Consider the following 23,363-nt stretch of genomic DNA (forward strand, 5'->3'; position numbering starts at 1 on the left):
TAGATTAAGAATTAGAACATATGAAATGCTTGTGAATAAAGTGGTATGCTCTTGTGGAATTTTATTGATAATAATTCAGTGGGAAATTGCATGTGTGGAGAATGGATAGGGAATGGGGGAATACAGATAAAACAAGAGGGGTCATATATTGAAGATCTGTAACGCTAAGAGATGGGGGGGGGGGGGTGAGTTCTTTATGCTCTTCTCCATAGAGGTAAAAATAAAATACATGACTTTAGAGAACAAATGGTATATAGATAACAGTTTCAAATGAGTAACTTCAAAAGTACTTTGTCTTACTTAACTTATTCATAATGTTATTTCTGTTTGGGGAACAAAAAATGAGTTGTTTAAATTAGGATTGTACAATTTAAATCTGAAAATTAACATTTTGAAAAATAATCTAAAACAATGAACTAAAAATTATTAGAATCAGTTAAAATCCAGTAAGTTAGTTGACTTCAAAACAAAATGTACAAAATAGAAAGCTTCCTTACATAGCAGCAAAAGCCAGTTTGAAACAGTGTTAATACAATGGCCCCAGACATGAAACAACCATATACATAAAATATTTAAGAAAAATGTTTATAATAAATATACAGAACCCTAAATAAAAATATTCTTATGGAGGTGCATAAAAATTTATAAATAAAATTAATAAGATGCCATGTTTCTTGATGGGAATATGAAATATTAAGTGGATGGCAATTATTTTTAAATTTAATAATATGCTTCATACAATTCAAACCAAATCCTACTGCCGGTCACCTGGGAATACAAGGAGAAGTAATATTTGATGCAATTAATCAAAGGTTTTCTGAAAGAACAGATAGGTAAAATTATTCAGAACATATCTGAGGGTGTGGGAAGAAAAAACAATATAGACTTGTTCAGTTGACCATGTATTGAAAAGCATTATAGATACCATAATTACGCAATAATTAAAACAGTAGGATGTGTCTCACTCACTACAACTTGGTTCTGTTGTAGCAACAAACAATTCCACAGCGTGTCTTAGAAACTAAGATTTATTCTTGTTTCTGACACATGCCCATCAGAGACTGACCGCGGGGGGCGGGGGGGGGAGGGGGCGGGGGCTCTACTTCATTTCTTCATCCTGCGTGATGCAATCAGTGGCGGAGAAGAACAAAATTCTGTAAGGTCTCCCCCTGGCAACGGAAGGGTCTAGCCCAGAAAAGACCCGCCCCACATCTGCTCTCGTTTCATTGGCCAGAGACAGTCAAACGACTCGATACGACCATAAGGATATGGTTGCCAGGTTGTGCGATCTAACCACATTCCTGGAAGCCAGCAAGCCAGAAATGTTGGTGAGTAGCATTGAAAACGACAGCAGACACTTGCCTAAAAAAGCAAAGAAGCAGCTAAGCCACAAACAGGCTCCATTAAGTAGAAGAATACCACATGTGATGGCATCATGTCAGGGGAGGGAGCAGAATTAGGTCATCAAAACCACCGGGGAAAGCTGGTTACATATTCAAGGGGAAAAATTTGATTTCTTATCTTGCCCTTTAACTAAATTTCAGTTGCTAAAATATATGGAAAAAAAAAAACACCTCTTTTAAAATATGGAAGGAACCAGATCTATGTAACTATATATATGAATATATATATTCAATGATTAAAATAAAAATCTGTATATCTGTATATTAATCATATTTACATATGATTAAGATAGAAATTACCTATCTTAAAAGCAATTGAATAAATTTCAAAAGAAAAAAGGACTTGACCGAATGTATCAACATTTCTTAATGTAAGCACACATATATATACACACACATACATTAAAGTCAATCAATAGAGTGGAGAAAATGTTTGTAACAACTATACTAACCTCAGTAAAAGCTAGGAAAATTTAAAGAGTTTATACAAAAGAAAATACAGGTTTAAGCAATGAAGATATTAAAAGCATCCCCTTTTGTTTAGCGTAACAGAATTCTAAATATTTTAAATGTCCTTGAACATACTTGTCCTTAACCGTGATCACTGAGGACAAGAAAACTGGTGAAGTGCAGAGCAGGTAACTGCGCTGCCCCAGTGCTACCCCTCCCCCAACCTGTGCCTGCGGCAGGCATCACGAATCAATCCCAGCACCCTCCTCTGCGAGGCTCAGCCACTCAGCAGGCATAAGCACCCAAGAGGGCCACTACCAGGCCATCACGTGAAATAATTTCCCATCTCCAACGTTAAAAAGAGCCCTGCAGCGCTAATCAGAAGGAGGACTCCCATTCTAGATCTGCTACCAACTCCAGCGAGTCAGTCCCCACCCGGAGCCTCAGAACCCCTGCCTGTAAAGTGACAATTATGGAAGACTGCACCAGCTCTGGGAAATTCTGACCAGGGCTCTGTTTCCTGATATCACCACTATGCTCATCCACCCCCCGTAACACCTGCCTTCCCCAATGCCAGCCATGTGTCACACTGTCTTCCCTGGGATGTGGGTGTCTCCACAGTGGCCCTGTGGACGTTTTGGATGCATAATTCTCTGTGTGGGAGCTTGTCCGGTGCATCTAAGAACGTTTAGCAGCACCCTTGGCCTCCTCTATGTAGGAGATGCCGGGAGTACACCCCTCGTCATGACAAAAGTGCCTCCAGACATTGCTGAATGTCCCCAGGGCAGGAGGTGAAGCGTCCTCCAGCTGGGAACCATTGCTGCAAATCCTTCTCCACAAGGAGAAATGAGTTCCTTCAGATTCTGAGGTTTGCTGAAGGCCATCCCCTCAGCATTACTGGGGCTGGAAAGGGGCAGCGAGAACTCTTCCCATCTGCTATCTCCACCTCTCTTTGGGCACAAGACCACATCTCTGAGGGCCTGGAGCGTAGAGCTGGTGATGCAGCCTACCGTGCCTGCTCTTCCTTCCACGTGCCCAGCACAGCAGCCAGCAGGCCCCGGGCCTTCCACGGAGGGGTGTAAATCACTGCTCCAGGCTGATCTGGGCACTTAAAGTAATGGAGTGATTGACTGACAGGTAGATATTTACACTCAGCTGACTCCATGGGCAAATCAATCAGCTGGAGAAAGTGCAGGAAGAGAGCCCTGGGAGGACTTAGGCTCCAGGACCTCCGTGGCCGCTCCCCATGGAAGGTTCTGGTAGATTTTCAGACGGACCCATACTGGGAGGCATTACTCATACGACTCCATTACAGTGTCTTGACTTTTCCAGCAGTTATTTTTCATGGGCAAAGCAGCCATTGTCCTGCCTCCAGATAAGAACATGGAGACCCAGAGAGGTAAAGAGATAAGACCAACCACTGGTAGCCAAGGCAGGCTTGCTCCCTTCTGTTCAAGGGAGGGGTTGAGTTCTTCAAATGAAACAAAGGAAAAAATATATACCCATTTTTGTCAGAGCCAAGATGATTTCTAACTTTCAGTTTATCATTTTGGGCTGAGGGGGATGTAACTCAATTAAAGACAGAAACATTAAACGCACAGTAAAACTATCACACGTGGAGGATTTATAGGGGTATTGATTAACACCATCAGTAAAGTATTTACCTTAATCAATAGGAAAAGGTGATTTAAATGTTTAGGTGTCTCCTGCATGTCTGTGGGCCAAGCCTTCCTTAAAAGCATGTGTTTTATGTGATACACCCTCCCGTGTCCCCTCCATTGTGCCCCTCGGCAAAGTGAATTGCCACGACCAAAGTCCACCCCTTCCACACCACCACCACTGTCTGTGACCCTTCCTGCAGGCTGGGATCCCCTAAAGGAATGCTGAGATAGAGTTTGGGGTGCGAGATGAGCTTTTGTAGGATCCACATCTGTGAAGGTCAGGAGAGAACACAGGACTGGGCATAGGAAGGCGTCAAACTGCGATGCAGCCTCACAGAGATACACCAGCTGGGAAGGGAGCTCTGGAGGGAGAAATGGTCCTCAGTGGTCATCTGACCCTTAAATCCCTGCCTCACCCCATTGCTCACTACGCCAGGAAGGGCATGACCTTGGGCCAGGTGGCTTTCTGCAGCTCAGACCCAACTGAGCCGACAGCTGGAGGCTGCCTGGGGATCCCACTCCCTAGGACCAGACAGCAAGTCCTCTCCGGAAGGGAGGTCTGGACAGCACATTTCTGAGTCTACCGATCAGAAAGCGTCATGAGAGGGTACCTGTATGCCATCCTATGTGACACCTTCATTGCTGGAAGTCATTGTTCAAAAGAGATGAAACTTAAGGGCCATTTTAAACCAAGGTTGACTTTATTGTCCCTCTGAATCCCACCAGGACTCCGTGTTGACATGGTTAAGGGGTGGAATCTTCTAGTCATTTCAGTAGATTGGGAAAGACACCTGGCCAGGAGGGAGCGAGGCCACCTGAACTCTAGCCCCATGTAGCAACTTCATTTGAGGTGACCTTTCTCAGGCCACTTCCCAGAGCTGGGCCCCAGCCTTCATAGCCTGGAAAAAAGTGTATGTTGCCTTAGGAAGAGTGTTTCCCCACTTTCCCATCACTAGAATGCCCTTGTGGAGCATTTATTAAAATTCAGGTTCCAGAAGCCTTCCAGAATCTCCAGGGAAGTGGCCTGTTTCATCAGAGACCTAGAGACTCCCTCCATATGATTGTGAAGCCAGAGTAGGGCCCCCTAAGCCAGAGCAGCTGCATCAGGATCCTTGGAAGCTTTTGTGAGGTGGGGATTCTCCAGCCTCATGCAGGAAAACTTTGATGCAAATTCTGTATTTAAAGATGAACAGTAATGAGAATAACCAATGGAATCAATCGCTTGCATGAATGGCCCTAATCCTTCACCCTTCTTGTACCCGTGCCCTTTCTCATGTGACTTTGGAGGCCTTCCCCAAAAGGCATAGTACCTTCCCTTCCCCCATGTGATATGACTGACCAATAGAAGAGAGTGACTGTTATCCATTTCTGTCCTTGGCCTCCACAGGCTGTGAGTGTTTCTACTCACTCATTTGCCCTCCTGCCATTGCTAAGAGAAGTCCATGGCTGGACTATTCTACAGGTCCCAGGAGAAGGGTGAGAAGCACAGCTGCCCAGCTCAAGTGTCCCAGTCAGACCCCAGCCAAACTGCAGATATACGAGTGAGCCAGCCTAGATCAGCCAACCTCCAGCCGACACCCAACTAATAAGAAATAAACTATTGTGGTTGCCATGAAAATTATGTGACTATCATGCAGCGTTACTGTAGCCCCAAATAATTAATACAATAAATACAATAGTAGCTAACAGTTATTGAGCACTTACTAATTGCCAGCCACTGTGTCAATTGTTCTTTATGTATTAGTCATTTAATCCACACAGTAACCATAAAACGTGGGGACTATTATTGTCTCCATTTTACAGATGAGAGCACTGAGGCACAGTTTACTGAAATAACTTGCCCAGCAACACACACAAGTCTGTGCTGAACTCCAGGTATCTCAGAAGAGGGGGAAACAAGGTGTTAAAGGGTCATCAGTGAGGCTGAGAAAGGGGAAATGAAGAAAGAGAAAAAGCTGGGAAATATTTTATTGTGCTATGGGTCTGAGTGCAGACAAGAAAAGGAATAATTATTGCCCTGATTCTAATTATACCACATCCTCAGAAAAACACAGCCTTGCAAAGTCCTTCCCTCACAAGGGGAAGGTGAGGAAATCGAGAGATTCCATGGTTGTGGTGAACAGCACTCCTACTGTGTCTCCTATTTTTCAGATTGGGATTGTGAAGTGAGGCTGGTGCAGAACAGCCAGGCACAGATGGTCCCTCTTGTGACAGGGAACCCCTCCTTGTTCTTCAGAGTCAGACCTGTGCTCACAATCTCTGATTACCCTTAAAAATTATTGCGTTATAACAGAGCCCAGGGACACAGAGAACAAGTATTTTGCTAAGTTCCAAGGGAGTTAAATAATTCGGGGTTGTGTTGTAGGGATCTCTTTTGGGGATAAGTCACATAATAAGGGCCTTTGCAAGGTGTGTGTTCTCTGAATCGAGAGTAATGCCCTGCTCCCAATCCGTGGGGATACCGGGTTCTCATTCTTTCTTGACCCAGCTCCCTTATTCCATCCCCTTTCTCAGCCAGCCTTGGAGGCTTTCCTGGAGCCTTTCCCAGTGCGTGGATACCAGTTGGGGGTCCCCACAGTGCCCACAGTGGATGGCAGCCTTCCCAGCGCATGGTGGTCTCTATCTCAGCTCCACTCATCAGGAAGCTGGTGTTCTAGGCCTGGTCTGGCAACTGCCCCTCACTGCGGACAACCTCTGTGATAGAAATGCCTAAAGCATGAGTGTCCTGGACTACAGGGAGGCAGTGCTGTCCAGCGGTGAGTAGCCTGGACCCAGGAGCCGCACTGCTTGGGTTTTCATCTAGCTCTACTGTGTGCTGATCTGGGGCAAGTTTCTTAACCTTCCCATGCCTGCATCCCCTTATCTGTAATGTGGAGATCACTATATAAAGATAGAGTTCGTTCATATAAACAGCTTAGAACAGTACTGGGACAGGGGAGGGTCTGTATCAGTATTAACCTTGCTCGGTGTTGATCAACCACTACTCATCCCGCTCACCCCATCCCTTCCCCACACCCTGTATTTTGGAAAATATACCCAGAGGGTTAGGACAGGCTCTACCCACTGGTTAGTGGGAATGCAGCTTTGCAGAAGAAGCTCAACAGACAGGAAACATCAAGCACTAGACCAGGGAGCTAAGATTGCAAGGGGCGCCCTCCACACACACCTGCTCCTACCACGACCTGAGGAGGACCTAGAAATTTCCCATTCTTACATCCCAAAGGTAGCCTGTACCCATGACCGCCTCTCCCTGGCTTCCCTCCACCTCACAGGCAGAGAGAGGGTCCCCCATCCCTGCTGAGTCTCCTCCCCTGGCCCCTCTGGCTTTGCAGGGGAGGCCTCGGAATAGTCTTGGTCTCTTCTCTCTTTAAATCCATTCTATTAGAAATGTGCCTTTAATGTAAGCCACATCAAATCCTTTTGGGAAATAGAGAGCATAGACATCATAAATAAACACATTTGGATTAACTGGAGAGCAGGCCAGGGAGAAGGCAGAATTATAGAATATTTTTTAAGTGGATGCAGCTTTATAACTCTCAAGTATTTACAGTGGCTCTCTGGGCACTGCCCCTCTATGAATCTAACTGCTGACAAATTATTTCTACATTGATGTTCTGCTGGGACTGCTTTGTTGACTAAATTAGAGGACAGGCTTCCGTACTAATTGTAGGCCAGCAGTTGTACTAATTACAAAGGCATCCTCGCTATTCATCATAAGTAAGTTGAGGTGGGCGGGGCCTGCCGCCCTCCCTGTCCAGCTTACGCGGTGCGTAACTCAGGGACCTCACAGGCTCAGTAGGGGCTCTGCTCAGCCAGGCAGCCCCTGGGCCTGCCTCTTCGACCACACTTGGCATCTGTGGCTGTCGTCCTTGCCTTTGAATGTACCTCCTGCTCATTTCCTTTTTTCTGAGAACTTCCCACCCATGTGGGATGAGGAAGTTGTAGGGAAGTGGGGTGCCTGCAGCCATGCTTGGCTTAATCACTCACCCTTTTCATTATTCAACACTGACTATGTAGTGTTCACCAAGCACAGTAGACTCTAGGCACTGGGGATCTAGCACTAACCAAAATAGACCAAGTCCCCTGTCTTCATGAAGTTCACCGTCTGCTACAAGAAAACAGATACAAGCAGATACATAATAAGATGATCTCAGACAGCTATAAGTGCTGTGGAGAAAACAAAATATGGTAACAAGATTGAAAGCAACTTGGGAGTTAGGGAGCAGCCTCTGTGGGTGTCCAGAGAGGATGGGGACTGGTACGCAGGCGGTGAGGGTGGTGGAGATGGGGAGAAGTGAATGGATTTGGCCAATATTTTGATTATAGTGTTGGCTGGACTTGACAATGGGTTGAATAAGAGGTAGGACAAAGAGGGAGGGTGGGCGACACTAAAGTTTACATCCTATTTGGGGCCGTCGACCAATCTGGGGAAGAAGGAAGAGACACAAGTTTAATAGGATGTTTTAGGCTGAATTGTCTTCTCTCAAAAGCCATATGTTAAAACCCTAAGTCCCTCAGTATGTGACCCTGTTTGGGGACATGGTCTTTGCAGAGGTCATGCATTAAAGTGCAGTCTTTAGGGTAGGCCCTAATCCAAGATGACTGGTCCTCATTGGAAGAGGAGATGAAGACAGAGACATATGCAGAGCGAACACTATGAGAGAATACAAGAAGAAGACGGCCATCAACAAGCCACAGAGATGGGTCTCAGAGGAAACAAACTCTGTGGCCACGTAGGCTTCTAGTCTCCAGAGCTGTGAGTGGTACTTTGCTACGGCAGCCCTAACAAAGTCACACAGGGAGAATGAAGAGTCTCAGCACAGGGCACAATTCCAGAGGGTGGGATGAACTGATCAGTCGTCTGTCCCAGGAGTGGGCCGCTGGGACACATGGCTGCTGTCGTGGTGCCTGATGTGGACAGCATGCGGGGACCAGAAGGGCGACCCCGCTGAAGCCAGCCCAAATCACCAGACACAGAAGCCCAATTCATGCTCTTTCTTTAAACTAATATTGTAGGTGGTTTGTTACGCAGCATCGCTGTGCTTATTGATGACCGATACACGTTCCACAGGACGTCCCCACAGCCTTTGGATTACTACCCTTTTATTTTTTTTTGGCTTAAGTTAATGTAAACCAAGCAATCTCTGCCAAAATCAACAGGCCTATACAGAAATGAGACTGGACAGACATGAGCACTCTGGAGTCTACAGACAGAGCGACAACACTGGCGAGCTCTGACTTCCCTGCCATGCCCTCAATTGGAGAGGGAAAAAGTGCCCAGAGTGGCCTGAGGAGCCTTCTTATCACAGCCCTGCAGGGGAAAGAAATATTTAAATGTTTCATGAACTTTCTCTTCTCTCTCATCATTTAAACGACGATAAATGTGATGTACCCATTTACATTATGACGCTTTTATTACAGTATAATCAAGTGCCAAGTGGTTGAAGATTTATAAAGAGATGTTATTATGAAGACAACAGTCAAGATTCGTGGGCCGTGGGTGGGGCCGCTTGGCGGGGCGGGGAGCCTAGCGAACAAACCGCACAGCCTCGGGTATCATGGAGGCCGCGGGGGGTGAAAGTGATTAGCATCTCGCCCCAAAGCAAGTGCAGAGACTGAGCAGGGGTTCAAGTCCTGGCTCTGCCCCCTATCAGATGTGCGGCCCTAGGTGAATCACCTAACAGGATCCACCTCTTGATCCTGTTCCCCACGGGCTGACTGCATCCCTAAGAACCTCTGGCCGTTTCAGACTCATCAACTCCCAAGGCCGCTTGGCAGGAAGAACTGCCCGGCTTTGCTTGCTCAAGGGTCCCAGGCTTGAGCCAGGGGGGTTCTGATTGGACTGGCTTGGGTCATGTGACCACCTGCCGCCCAAACACAAGGCAAAAAGGATGGAAAAAGCTGATTGGCTTATCGTGGGTCACACGCTCCTCCCTTGGAATTTGAAGCACGCGAACCAAAGGTGAAGTAGGGTGAGCCTAACTACAACAAAATCAGGGTGTTTTGGCCTCAAGAAGAGGGTGTAGGAAATAACTCCAAAAACTACACGTGGTGGCCCCACGGCCTGGCCCAAATGTCCCCTACATTAGCCCCCGCGGGCAGGTGATTTAAGCCGCCAGAGGCAGCACGCCCTCCTCCAGAAAACCAGCTCTCCGTGCGCAGATCCAGGCTCTGGTGGGCTCGCATCCCCACCAGGAAGGGCGGAGCAGAACCCGCGCGCCGGTGGGAGGCCTTCAGCAGCTCCCAGCAGCAGCAGCAGCAGCAGCAAGGACAGGGACCCAGGAGGGCCCCACAGCGCCCTGGTCACCAGATAGCAGCGGATGCCCTTCCTGGCCCTGCTGGAAGGTGGCACGGAGCAGGACAAACAGAGTCTGTTTTTCCTTAGTGCTCTGTCACTGTAATCCAGAAACAAACATACCCTCAGTTGCCCTCTCAGAATCTTCCCAAAGCCGCTATCACTTACTTTATCTCCTCCTTGGGATTTCCTGCTGCTTTTCCTGGAGTGTGTGGTGTGTGTGTGCACGCATACACCACACACACATTTTCTTTTGAGAGATCATAATGATAGAGCATCATTTTCCAAAGTGTAAGGTGTCAGAGCTTCTGGGGTGCACAGGGTGATTTCGGTTGGCATGCGGACGATGCCTTGTGTATTTTAGTATTTTTTATCTATCCAAAAATGTGCTGGAAAAAATTTACAACTGACTGGTGTTATAATAACTAGCATTTATTGAGTACTTACTGTTCAAAGGACTTTCCATACGCTGACTTATTTAATCCTCGCACCCACTCTGCACAGAAGGTACTCTTACTAGCCTCATTTTACAGATAAAAACCAGAGGCACAGAGAGGTCAAATAACTTGCTCAAGGTCACACAGCTAATAAATCCTGGAGCCAGGCTTCCAACCCAGGCAGTCTGGCTCCAGAGCCAAGCTCTTAACCATAACACCAAACCTATGATTTTACAGATAGCATGGTAGTGCTCTCAAGTACCCTTTTTACAGCTGAATTAAAATATGGGGAGTCAATTTAAAGAAAATATTAAATACACAATGGCAAAGGCACTGTGGGGCTATGCTAAAAACTTTTCCAGGAGGTAAACGGCATTCAGGAGTTTTGGAACTCCTGAAACATCATACAACTTGGTACTAAGCTTAACTCCACGGATCTATAGTGGGTGTGCCGATGGCTTTTAGGGGAGCCTGTGAACCCCTAAAATCATGCACAATTTTGTATGAAGATGTGAACTTTTCTGAGGAGAAGGCATGTTGCTTTTATCCCGTTTCAAAGGGGTTTCTGACCAGAGCTACTGCTAATCTCTATTATGCCTTTGGGAAATTTGGGGAGGGGGGAATGCTCCTTTTGGGACAATGAATTAGAAAGTGCCACTTCCTCCGGAAAGACATAGACCTGAGCTAAGGTGCCCACTTTGACAAGCAGAGCGTTGGCTGGTGCCAGCCCCTCCTCACCCTCGTCCTAAGCTCTTGTGCTGAGTGGAAGTTGCACGGTCATTGCCACGGGGTTCCTCTTGACCAAAATCTGGTTATGAACCGCTGCTGGCTGCAGAGAGCTAGGGGTTTTCAAAGGAGAACAGGAGGGCACTTGGGCATCGGGGGACCAACTGGAGTGACCTAGGCTGAAGGGTGTGGTATTTGGGGTTGGCTCAATCTCCACACCAAGGATTTGCTGTGTCGCCTTAGATTAGTCCTTGTCCCCAACTTAGCCTCAGTACAGATGAGGGTGGGTCAAGTGAGGATGGCATCTGTGACCTCTCCCACCCACTCAGCGGTGTCGTTAGGATCAAATGAGATCAGGTTATGGGAGGAAACAGGATGTTCTAAAACTTGAAAGGGAGGCATCGATCAGGGTCTGCTTTGGAAAACACGGACTCTCATCAGTGACATTTAATGCAGAGAATTAGATACAAAGCAGGTGAAGAGCTGAAAAACCAAACAGGGGAAGGTGAGGCAGCTCAAAGATGGCGACAACAGCAGGACTGGAGAAACAAAGTTGCTGTGACCAGAGCCCAGGAGCTGGTGTCAGAGTCTGCAGACAGCTGGAGCCACAAGGGGTAACCCATGTAGCAGGAGCTAAAGCCACAGAGCCCTGCTACAGACGTCACCCCAGGCAGGAGGGGGTGGGAGAGAAATACCCTGGCTTTTCCCTTTCTCTTCTCCTTCAGTTGCCACCAATGTTTCCAACCGGCTCATCCAGACCAGAAGCCAATTGGCAAAGGACCTTGGGAAATGTAGTTTTCAAGAAAAGAATAGGGAATGAAGCAGGCAAGCGACTTCCTCAACCAGGGCTGTTTTTAGTTCCCCAACTACACAGGGAAGCACCTCCCTAATGGTTGAAGCTGATGATACAAAGCAGCTGGCTAGAACAAGCCTTACAGAAATGACTTCTTTCTGCAAACGCTGGCTCAAGGCCCACAACGTACAAGACACAATCCTAAACTCTGAGGTCTGCAAATGCCTTGTCCCTGCTGCCTGCTCTGATGGTGCTCAATGGTTCCCACCTCCTGGTGTTCACACCCTGGTGGAAACCCTTCCCTTTGAATGTGGGCTGGACCTACTCACTTCCTTGTAACAAAGAGAAAAGGCAAAAGCGATGACGTGCCACCCGCGATTGGACTATAAAAGACTGGCTTCCCATTTGCGCGAAGTCTCTGATTCTTCGCTTGCTCCAATGAAGCCCGCTGCCGCACTGTGAGCTGCAGTGAGGAGACCCCCATGCCAAGGAACGCAAGCCACTCCACCTGACCGGCTGAGGGGACCTGAGTCCTCCACTCTCCAAGTGAAGAAACGGAAGCTCAGAGAGGTAAGGTGGCTTGCGCAGGCTCACTGAGCTGTCGCCACGGTGTTCTGTGGCTCAAGGCGGCTGTAGGCTGTCCCTTCCTCAGTTCACCATCTCAACCCAGAGAACCAGTGTGTGTCCAGCACCAGCCCAGCCTGCTCCCCAGCCGGGCCACGTGGCCTTGGGATCCCTGAGCAGCATTCGCATTAATTCCAGAGCTTAATTCAAACATAAACCACACTCAGAATAGTGCTGGGAACTCAGTACTTCCTGAATCCAATTGAGGCATCTTGTCTAGCCCCAAAGGGTAACACATGGCATCCTGACATGGTCAGAAAACTGTTCTGAGATCATCCACGAGAGGGCCTGCCTCCCACCCTGGACTCAATTTATCATGCTAAGAAGCCGGACCCCAGGAAGAGGCTGCCACCCAAGCACGGCGGGTGGGGTCGCTGCCCACATGGGCCACTGTTCCTCCTCGTGGTTCTACCCCCGAGCACATCAAGGCCGCTTCATTAGGAGGCTAATCGCGGCGCTGCAGGCAGGCCCAGCCAATCAGGCTTATCGGCGGCCAGAGGGCGGCAGGAAGTCCTCCTTTCCTCCTGGGTGTTTTCCTGCCCCATGGCAGAAGTCAGTTCCCATTTTTTATCTCTGGGTTCCCACCGAGCCTTCTCGGTGGGGAGGGAGCTCTGACAAAAAGCAGGTTTAAGCTATCTTACTCCCCTTGAGCCCAGGGTCAGGCGAGACCGCCCTTAAGGCCAGGCTCGCAATCCGGTGCAAAAAAAATAAAACAGGCAAAATCCAAGAGCTTCTTGGCAAAGAGGAAAGAAAGACCAGTCAGGCCTGGCCTGGCCATGTCCTCTCTTGTGTCTGTCTCCCTCATCGTCCCCACAGACTTATGAAATTTCCCACTAGGCAGCTAGAGTGTCCCCCCCGCCAACACCCTCCCCAAAAGTGGTGGGGGTGAGGGAATGAGCTGGGGGGGAAGGGGTGGAGGCAGTTTAAATATCAGTTTCACAGCAGAAAGGCAGCCCCCGTCCGGCAGCACTTTAACATTTAACTGAGGCTAATTGTACACCGCAAAATAGTGTATTTATCAGCTGCATCTGTCTTTGCCCCTACTTTCTCCTTCCAAAGAGATAAATTACCGGGGCAGATAAGGGCGATCAAATGAACGCCAGGAGTCCTCAAGGTAGGAGCGGTCTGTGAAACCCAGCTCCTGCCCACTCGAGGAAGCCAGCTAAGAGGTGCTCCCTGCCAAGAATGTAATGGCCACATGGGTTGTTGGCCTTTCCGCCACCGCCCCCCCCCCACCTCCACCACCATCTTGGTACATTACAACGGGCATAAGGGAATTTGCTTTTAAAGTATCTTTTGCAGTCTCTTCTAATAAATCACTCAGCAATTCCTGCTGCTTGTTGTGGTCGGTGGTGTTGATCTCTGGTGAAAGAACGGGCTAGTTTCAGGACCGGATTTTCCACCAGTCGCAGCCGGAGGCTCATGGGTGAACCACAAAGGCAGCGAAACAAGAGGGTGGCCTCCGTGCCAACGGGCGTGCAATGCCGCCTCATGGGGCTTTGACTTCTGCAGGGGCCACATGGATGTCCCCAGCTCAGGAACCAGAATCGGTCTTCAGGGGTTGAGCGTTCCAGTGAGTAAGTGGTTTTTAAGGGTGTGTAACCTCTAGCCCCCAAATGGAAAAGTTGTCAAGACAGAAGTCAGAGTCTGAATAAAACCTCGCTCCCTCCTGGGCCACCAGGGAGGCGTTTTTTTGGTCTCTGTGCAGGATGGCCAGCCTGCGTCAAGTGACGACCTCCGCGAAATGTCTCCAGCATTGGAGTGTCTAGTCCTTGCATCTTTGAGGAGTCACCCAAATTGAAGTACTAGTACCCGTCAATCAGGGGCTATTACTGTGATGTTCGTCCTAAGTATTCTTCTTTTTTATTTAGGTCATCTACTTACTCTTAATTCAACCTTGTCCCAGTGTATAAATATCCCCCTTCCTCTGTGCCGTGTGTCCCTCTGCAGATTAGTAGGCACTTATCAAATCATGCCCCCTCTCCACACCCCCCACCCCCCCCAATCACCACTTAGCCAAACTACATACACATATATTTAGCTCTTTTAATCTTTTTTCTCATAAGGTTCTAATTTTACATTTTTCCAGGGTAGTTTGGATTTGGCAGCGTAGCCTTCGTCTGTGAAGAGTAGAACTTAATTATCAAAAGCTGAACCAGAGTGCGCAATCCATCACCGGGTGACACATCCTTGCCTGTGTTCATTTGAAAAACATTTTTTTTTTTTTTTGTGGCTTTGGAAGAGGGGAGGTTGAGGGGGTGGGGGGGAGAAAGCTGTCAGAAAGAAAAAGCAAGAAAGAAAAAGAAGGGAAAAAAATCCATCCTGGCATTCACCATCCCACAACACAACCACAGAACATATCAGACTATCACAATTTGGGGGATTAAGAATCAGGAATGTTCGTTTGGCTCCTCTCTTGCCTTTCTTTGAGTCGTCTTCTTTTTATTTGGTTTGAAACTGGATCTAAAGTGTCTCCTAGCATGTGAAAGTTAGTCATGTAAAATGCCTCCTACAGTAAACATCATCTTTTTGACAAGGTTTGCATTATAATTAAGGCCCCGTCTGAGTAGTTACCCAACTGTCCTGTTCCACTGTTTTCCTTAAGAGGCAGGGTTTTTTAACAGCCAGATAAATGCTCTTGGTGGCCCAGCCCAGTGGCACAGCGCCACCCAGTGGCTATGTGCGCTCATGGACCCCACGCTGGGGCCAGCCTGGGAGGGTTTCCACCGGTGTACCTGGCATTATCTTGACATCTGAATGCTGACAAGATTAGACCAAAGGCAGCCAGTCTTGAGACGTGGGAGTTGGTCCTGGGTTCATTTAAATGAGATACAGCAGGCAAGAGTGCCTAGGAGAGAGCCAGGCGACAGCTGGCTCTCGCTCCCTGGGAGGCGATTCCGAATTCCACGTCAGGAGGTCCTCCCAGCCTTGTGTGCACCTCACCACGGTAACACATCCAGTCGGTCACCCCGGGTTTCCAAAAACCTTCAACGATGGATTCAGATAGTTCGTCTTGGAGGGAAAAGGCGGTTTGTGTGAGTTGATTTGTATTGTAGCCTCTTATTTAAATAATCAACCTGTGAAATCAGCCTGGGAGTAGCCAACAGAGGCCACAGATCCTCACCCCATCATTGGCTACTCCATCGCCACTTTTATCTGTCGTGTACGGACTTCAACACAACAAGACGAAGTGGCAGGTGGCCTCCTGCAGGCAGCCTGGGGAAGGCTTACAGCAGTCCTTGCGGCTTCAGCTAATAGTTTCCGGAAACATATATTTGTCATCTCCCTCCTCTAAGTTATTCCAGGTTCCTTCAAAACACACGAATTTAAATCACTTTGTCCAAATGAGGGGTTTTTTTTTTTTCCTTTTTACCTTCTTTTTTAGTTTGTTGTGCTTATTGGGCATAACCAAAGACATTTCCCTCCGGCCTGCTGCCGCTTCCTCCACGGCCAATGGCTGTTTCCACTCTGGGCTGATTGAGTCCTGGTGCTGTACCCTGCGTGCCAGATGCAGAAAAGGGAGGCTCGGATTCAATGAAACGCTGACCCTCACGTTTAAAAGAAAAAAAGAAAAAGCACTCAGAGAAGATGCGCAATGCCGCCCACAAAATAAAAACAGCAGAGAAAGGAACTACTTCATTGAGAACCTAGGCCAGAATTCTGCTCTGTGTCTGATCTGTCGAGTATCTTTTATACAGAATATGTCAACTAGTTTGAAGGGTCACCTCTCAAATCCTAAAGCAGATGAGCAGAAAAGACACAAATTACAGTAATGATAATAAGGACCAAGCTGCTGAATATTTTATTGAGCATTTATTTTCTGCCAGCTACCATTAAGTACTTTACATTTATTAACTCGTTTAATTTTCATAATGCCTCTGCAAGGTGGTACTATTTGCGTCACAGAAGTAAAGATTAGGAAACTGAGGCACGGGCGTTCAATTCTTTAGCGAAAAGTCACCCACTTACTAGGCAGCAACGTTGGGTTCCTAATCAAAGGGACGAGTCCAGAGGCTACCTGCACTATGGCCACACGGCACTGCCATTTAAATAATCGACCAATGAGATAAACATTTTAGTAGTAAATTAAACCTGTAGATCCTCATCCGTATTTAAGCAGTCCATCACCACTTCGTAGGAACTTGAGTGCAACTAGATGTGGGAATAAGCCATTTGAATGCTGGGGAGACTGGGAGCCAGGGCGTGCATGTTGACTGCCCGCGGGTAACAAGAGGAACTAGGGCCCAGCCTGGATAATTCTCAGTGTAGGGCACTTGACCTTACATATCAGCCACCAGGTGTTCGCCAGAACGGCATCCAGATTGCAGTGCCTTCGCCGTGCCAGCAAACAGCTCCCTCCCTGTTCTTGCTCTCAGAGAGCTGTCATCATTAGATCCTCAGGGGGGCGTCACATTCGCTCTCCTTTCCTTCCCTCTGGGTTTCATTGCCACCTCAAATGACACACAATTACGAGGGGCGACCCCTACAAACTGGAATTTATTTATTAAGAAATCGTGTATTTATTCTTACATGTTTAAACCTCAGTCACCTTCGAAGTACTCCCCATTTGATGCAATACACCCATCGAGATGTTTTTTCCACTGCTGAAAAGTTTCAGAGCTTGTCGATTTGGATGTCTTTTAGTGCTTCTGCTGTTTTTTGTTTCACCTCTTCCACGTTGACAAAACATTTCCCTTTGAGGACTTTTTTTTATCTTGGGACACCCCAAAAAAAAGTCAGTTGGGGTGAAATCGGGTGACTAAGGAGAGCATGGGAGACATGCCATTTTGGGTCAAAAACTGCGGAACATCAACACTGTGGGCAGGTGCGCTCATAAACCACCCATCATGCCATGGGCAAACGCACTGGAAGAGTCTTTAAAAAAATTCACTGAAGCCAAACGCAGCCTCTCACAACAATACCAGCTGGTACACTGACACAGATGGGTTCCTAGAACACTCACCTAGCAGGGGGGGCCTGTACGACAAGGGGCCCGCCCTCCAGAAGATAATTCCAGTTTTGGGGGTTCCCCCTCATATAATGCTAAAGAACAACACTCTGTGTGTTGCCCAACACAAAAACGGGACTGCCGAGAAGCCTGGGCAAGCGGCAGATGAGAGTTCGGTAACGAAGCAGTTGGGAAGAAGTTCCTCGTGGGGCCAATTCTAAAGGAGCCTGAAGAGGGCGGCCCTGGTTGCCCAGGCGTCCTCACTTCCTCTTTGCCTTGGTAATACCCCACGACGGCGTGTCTGCCCCCCCGACCCACCTTTTTTAATCCCACAGGCCACGTGCTGCTCTTCCCGATGCCGCCCCTGCTCTTTCTCTACCCATGGTGACGTCACATCCTGCTGCCCGCACGTCTTCCCAAAGCGCATCCCCGATCTTTTCATTCTATTTTCCAAAGCCTTCAAAGGCCCCTCGCTGCGTAGAGAATGAAGCCCTAGCTCCTCGACCCAGCCCTCAATTTCCCCTCCTTCCAATCGCCTCTGTGTACCTTGTGCTCAAGCGAACCTCACGCGGACTGTCCCGCCTTTGGGTCTTTCCCTCCCCTTGCAGGACTGTCACTTTGCCCAGCTCCAGGAGGCCCCATCAGAGGCCACGTCCCCGGCCCGCGCCACCACTGATCGGTGCACAACCGGCCGCCACCATGCCTGGCCACCTGCCTCTCTGGGGTCTCTCTCTCATCACGTCCACGTCCTCGCAACTAAAGCAGGGCTTCTCCTTAGCAGAGCTGTTGACGTTGTAGGCCAGACCTTTCTGTGCTGTGGGGAACCGTGAGATACACTGCAAGATGTTCAGCGGTATCCCTCGCCCCCTCTGCGCCCAGCTGTGACAACGGAAAATGTTTCCAGACATTGCCAAGGGTCCCTGAGAGGGCACAATCACCTCTGGTTAATAGCCACTCCTCTGAGTCATACCCAGATTCGAGACTTTCCCCTCCAGGCCACTTACACAAGGCTGAGTGCACTCACTAGCCAGGGAGACACCAAAACTCATGCCCACTGGCCCTCCCTGAAGGCAGTGAGCTATTTCCATTTCAGTCTCAATTTATATCTATCCTTACAGCTACATCTAGGATAGCCGCTCCTGGATGAAACCTCCTTTGGATCCTGCTTCTCAATTGGCTAGTCCTCAAGGACCTACACACAACAGAAGCAGGGCAAACATTTCTCAAATGGCGGAGGGCAATGGACAAAGGCTTTGCTTTGCATCCCTCCCAGTAGGACAGCAAGTTTCCAACAAGCCTGGTGACGGCCGCTGTACCAACCACATCAAAGCGCAGCCTGATGCATGGTTAGATGCAATAGAAACCTAATATTTTATCTGAATCCCTGATTTATGTGTAACCACTCTGCTCCTTACTAAAACAGAGCTTGTTTTAGCAAATGGGTCCAGATTTAGTCCATTAGCTTAAAATAAGTGAAAAACTCTAGGGTTTGGTGAAATCACACAATAAAATATCATTAAGCACTACAGCCTGTCAAGGCAGACGGCAGGGTTGAGTTGAAAGTCAGAAGACTGTCTGAAGCAAAGCGAAATGCACAATGGATGGGGGGCGGGCAGCTGGCTCTCATTTGGGGGAGGTCGGCAGAGGACTCTCGCGTCTGTGATGTAAATGAGGAACAGAGGCCCCGACAATTTAACTGTCATCGGTGGAAATGCTTCGGTGGGCACTGCCATGGGCTCCGACCCTTCGCTCCATCTGGGCAGCTTCTGGTCTACATTACGAGATGGGACCCTGGGGCTGGGACATGAAAGAACCGGGTCAGACCCCTGGAAGCCAGAGAGGTCCTGCCAGGGTGCCAGGCTGAGGGCTGATGGGCAGCTGGTGTCTCGGGGACAAGACGGGGGCCACCGCTATTCCTGATGGTCCCTGGGTGGGCATATCTGAATGTCCAGAGTGAATCGGACTCCACGCCCTATTTCATTAGGCTTTGAAAGCTGTGGGCAGACGTTGGGTCTCCCTCTACTCTCTGTCTCTCCATCTCTCTGTGTCCCTTTCTCTCTCTCTCTCTCTCGTTTCTCTCTCTCTTCGTCTCCATCTCATTCTGTTTCACCTTCTCTGTGTCTGTCCTTGTCCACCTCCCTATGTTTGTTGGCCTTCTCTCTCCATCGCTCTCCCTCCTCTATGCCTTTCGGACTCTAGGTATCTTCTCCTTCCCCCTCCCTTTTTATCTCTTCTCTGTCTCTCTGTATCTTTTCGGCTTCTCCAACTGTCCTCCTTCGCCTCACACTTCTGTTACCTCCCTCTCCCTCTTGTGTCTCTCTTTCTCTCCCTCCAGAATCAACCTAAAATGGACCACTTCCCTGGAGATTCTTCCCCAGATTCCTTGAGATGCTGGCAGCGCCATGGAAGTGAGCACCCAGCTCCGGGTTTGCAACGCTTGGCTCTGGGCAGCTATGTGTGGTGGCACTTCCCTCCTTCCCTTCCTTCCTCCCTCCGTCCCTCCCTCCCTCCTTCACCCTGAGCATCTTTTTTTAGCAGCTGAGCATGTGCAGGCAGCGGATTTAATGTCTCCCCTGCTACAGTCGCAAGCAGGGCATCAAATAAAGGCACCCATGAGCCCCCTACTCCTCACTGCTTTCCCAACGAGTCCCGATGTAGCACCTTCTGAACGAACTGCTCCAGGTAGCTTCAGCCACGATGAGACCAAACACGGGAGACAGAACAGATGTATCATCCCAGGCCTGACAGGAAAGAGCTCGAACTCATGCAGAAGCAGCGCAGCCATGGCTCTTCTGGAATAATATTCACAAGGGCCACCACTGTGGGTTCTCAACACAGGGCTGTGTGCTTTACATGTGGCGCCTCATGTAGCCTTCACGGTCTGGCATTAGCCCTGTGCCTCAAATTTAAAATCTGAGGCTCAGAGAAAACAAATAATAACTTTCCCAAGGACACCCAGACAGCAAGGCGCATAGCTGGGACACAACCTCAGGGCTGGCTGGCTCTGGCCACCAAATGGGGCTGTTCTTCCCATTTCAGCAGGAAGACCCTAATTGCATCCATTCATTAAGCACGTACCATGTGCCAATTCCTGTGCTGCGCATTTTGTGTACATCGTCTTGTTTAGAATTCATAATCCCATAAGGTAGCCACTATGCCTATCACCTCCCATTGAGCAGATAAAGAGACAAAAGACCAGAGAGGTTAATTCACCTACCCGAGGTCACACAGCCAGTGAAGCAAGCAGAGCTAAGGTGATGGGCTGCAAGCAAATTAATAGATTCCAACTGGCATCTCTAAATTTATATTTCCGCCTCCACCGAGGTCCCTACCACTGCAAGTAATCCTGAAAATTCGTCATGAAGCTTTCAAAACAATTTATGCAAACAAACCTCAAGTGGGGCTATTTGTATTGGCAGCCCATTTCACTTAACCACCCACAACAAGGAACAGATGGCCAGAGTGCTGGAATCGCCTGCAAAGAAAACAGGAGGGGCAAGAGCCCCAGAAGCTGCCTGCCTTCCCCCACGCCTGCCCGGCTTTGTGACGATTACAGGCTTGTTCTTGTTTATGTCTTTGATTCCGTTGTTATTTTACGTACTTGTGAAACCGACCCGGCGTTTCACGAGACAAGTTTGTTCAAAGACCATTTGCCAACCATCTTTGGTTACCAAGAGCCTGGCTTTCGACACTAAATTTGGAGTCCGTTCCCAGTTGAGTCTTCTGGAAGGGGGCACAGCAGGAAGTAGAAACAGCCTGCAGATGTTGGATTAGAGACTGGCAAAACCTTCGGGACAAACATTTGGGGAGTTGCATTTACCTGCTTTTTTTTTTTTTTTCACCTTTGTTTCAACTGGGCGTTTGCCATTCTATGTGGGGATGAGTCTGGGATGGGGAGGAAAATCCTGGATTCAGATCTGTCCCGTGCCAGCTGTGTTGACATTAGACAAGTTGTCTAAACTCTCTGAGGACTCAGTGAACTGAACAAGGCCACCAGCACCTCCTGGGCAGGGCTCCTGTGATATTTAAGTGATATACACACAATGCATATATATCTGAGTGATGTGTCTATTATAAAATGCTACTCAACTCCAGGTGTATTAAAACCTTAGTAGTCATGTGGGTGTCTCCATCACAGGCCACTTAGGCAACTGATAAATATTGCTGAGTGTGTATTATTTCAAGGTGCTCTTTGATGGAACTGAAGAAGATTCAAAGAGACTGAAGTCACGGTCTCCAACCAAGAGGGGAAGTTCCCAGGACTGCGGCAGGTGGCTTTTTCCAAAGATTGCTGTAACAATTCCTCCCACCCCAAAAGCTCTTCCAGTGGGCCTCGGACACTCTTCCCACTGGGAGGTGGGGTCTATGTGTCTCCCCCTTGAATCTGGGAAGACTCAGGACTTACAGTACGAGTGGCACATGATCTCGGGGCTTACGGTGGGGGTGGCATGTGACTTCCAGGCTAGCTCATAATAGGCAAGAGGGCGTCTGCCTGGTTCCATTTAGACTCTGCCTCTGAAGGCCTCAGCGGTCACATGAGACATCTGATGCCGCCATGAGGGGAGGAAGCCCAGTCTGCAGGAAGAGGCCACAGGTAGGTGTTCTAGCCACAGTCGGCATCCACTGCCAGGCACGGGATAAAGCCACCTCAGGATGACTTCTGCCCCAGCCATCAAGTCACTTCCATCCTTGGCATGGGGTGGAGAAGAGTCTCCCCAAGAGAGGCCCCACTCATCTTGGCTCAGAGACAAACCACCGCAGCTCTCCGCTTTCCTACCTCCTGACCCACAAACCCATAAATACAACATGTACAGGGACTGCTTTTGGGGCTAACTGGAGGAGTAACTGCAGCAACAGGTAACTGTCACAGGAAAGCAAGATGAGATCTACGCTCATGAAAAGTTTATTTAAAATATATATTAATATGTATCATAGAGATCACTCAAGACAAGAGCTGAAAGGAAGGGAGAAACCTGTGGGCTGGGCGGTCAGAAAATAGTGCTGAAGCAGCAAGGCAAAAGTCAAGCCTTAATTAAGTGGGTATTATTTGGACCGGAGAGCACAGGGTGAAAAGAGTTCACTTATTAATAAAAGAACCCATAAGTCAATATGTCTGTAATGATTATAGTAATAACAATTAGAGTAATAGCTAATGATGGGGGGTGATAATTTGAAATGCTTACCAATTGTTGTTTTTCCTGGTATTTCCTATGACCTCGTGACCCCTCCTTACCTCTTCAGCTGCCCACCATATGGCACGCATTGCTGCAGCGACGCGCTGTGAAAGGGAAAGTATCGAGAAGGTACTCGTGAGGCGAGTCCCCGGGCCCCACGTCTCCGCAGGAAAGACATGAGAAGCAGCGGTCATGTTTACTACCTCCCTGAGACAAGATAACCAGTCCCTGGGGCAGAGGAGCCTTGGAAGAAATCAAGAAAAGCATTCATATGTCTCCAGATCAGGGTGTAGGGCCTTCAGGTTGACCCACCCACCCCATCCCCAAGTATGTATGTTTAAGGAAATCCCAAGTTGAAGACATCAGTGTCCCTGTTCCCACAGAAGGAGCAAGGAAGTAGGTGGTAAAAGAAAGAGTTGTGCGTCTGGCCAGAGGGGCACACAGCCTCCCAGGGGCTCCTGGAGCAAGCCGAGGACAAAGGGCCCCTCCGAGGTTCACGGCAGCCCAGAAACTTGAGGGAGTGCGGGGTGTCTTCACAGGAAGGAAGGTCGCAGCCAGGACGGGCGTGGACATGCGACCAGAGCCCAGGTAGGAGTGAGGACGACTCAGCAGACATCAGCAGAGACTGAAGATAGGCACCTACCTTCCCCTGTACCCTTCTGGAAAATAGGGGAAAGGGACAACACTCAACTGGCTGGTTTCTAACTCTTGTCTTGAAATAAAGATTGAGCTGTTTAGCAAAGCAAGGGAAACTCTGCCTGTTGTGCTCTGTGGAATGCACTTCACTCTGGCTACCCCAGCATCTGTTGCGTGTTTCCTAAATGGGAGGCACCTTGCTGCCTCTGCCTTTCA

Source organism: Pteronotus mesoamericanus, unplaced genomic scaffold (genome assembly GCF_021234165.1).
Source record: "Pteronotus mesoamericanus isolate MK-2021 breed Mesoamerican mustached bat unplaced genomic scaffold, CSHL_Meso_final contig_202, whole genome shotgun sequence".
Classification (NCBI taxonomy): domain Eukaryota; kingdom Metazoa; phylum Chordata; class Mammalia; order Chiroptera; family Mormoopidae; genus Pteronotus; species Pteronotus mesoamericanus.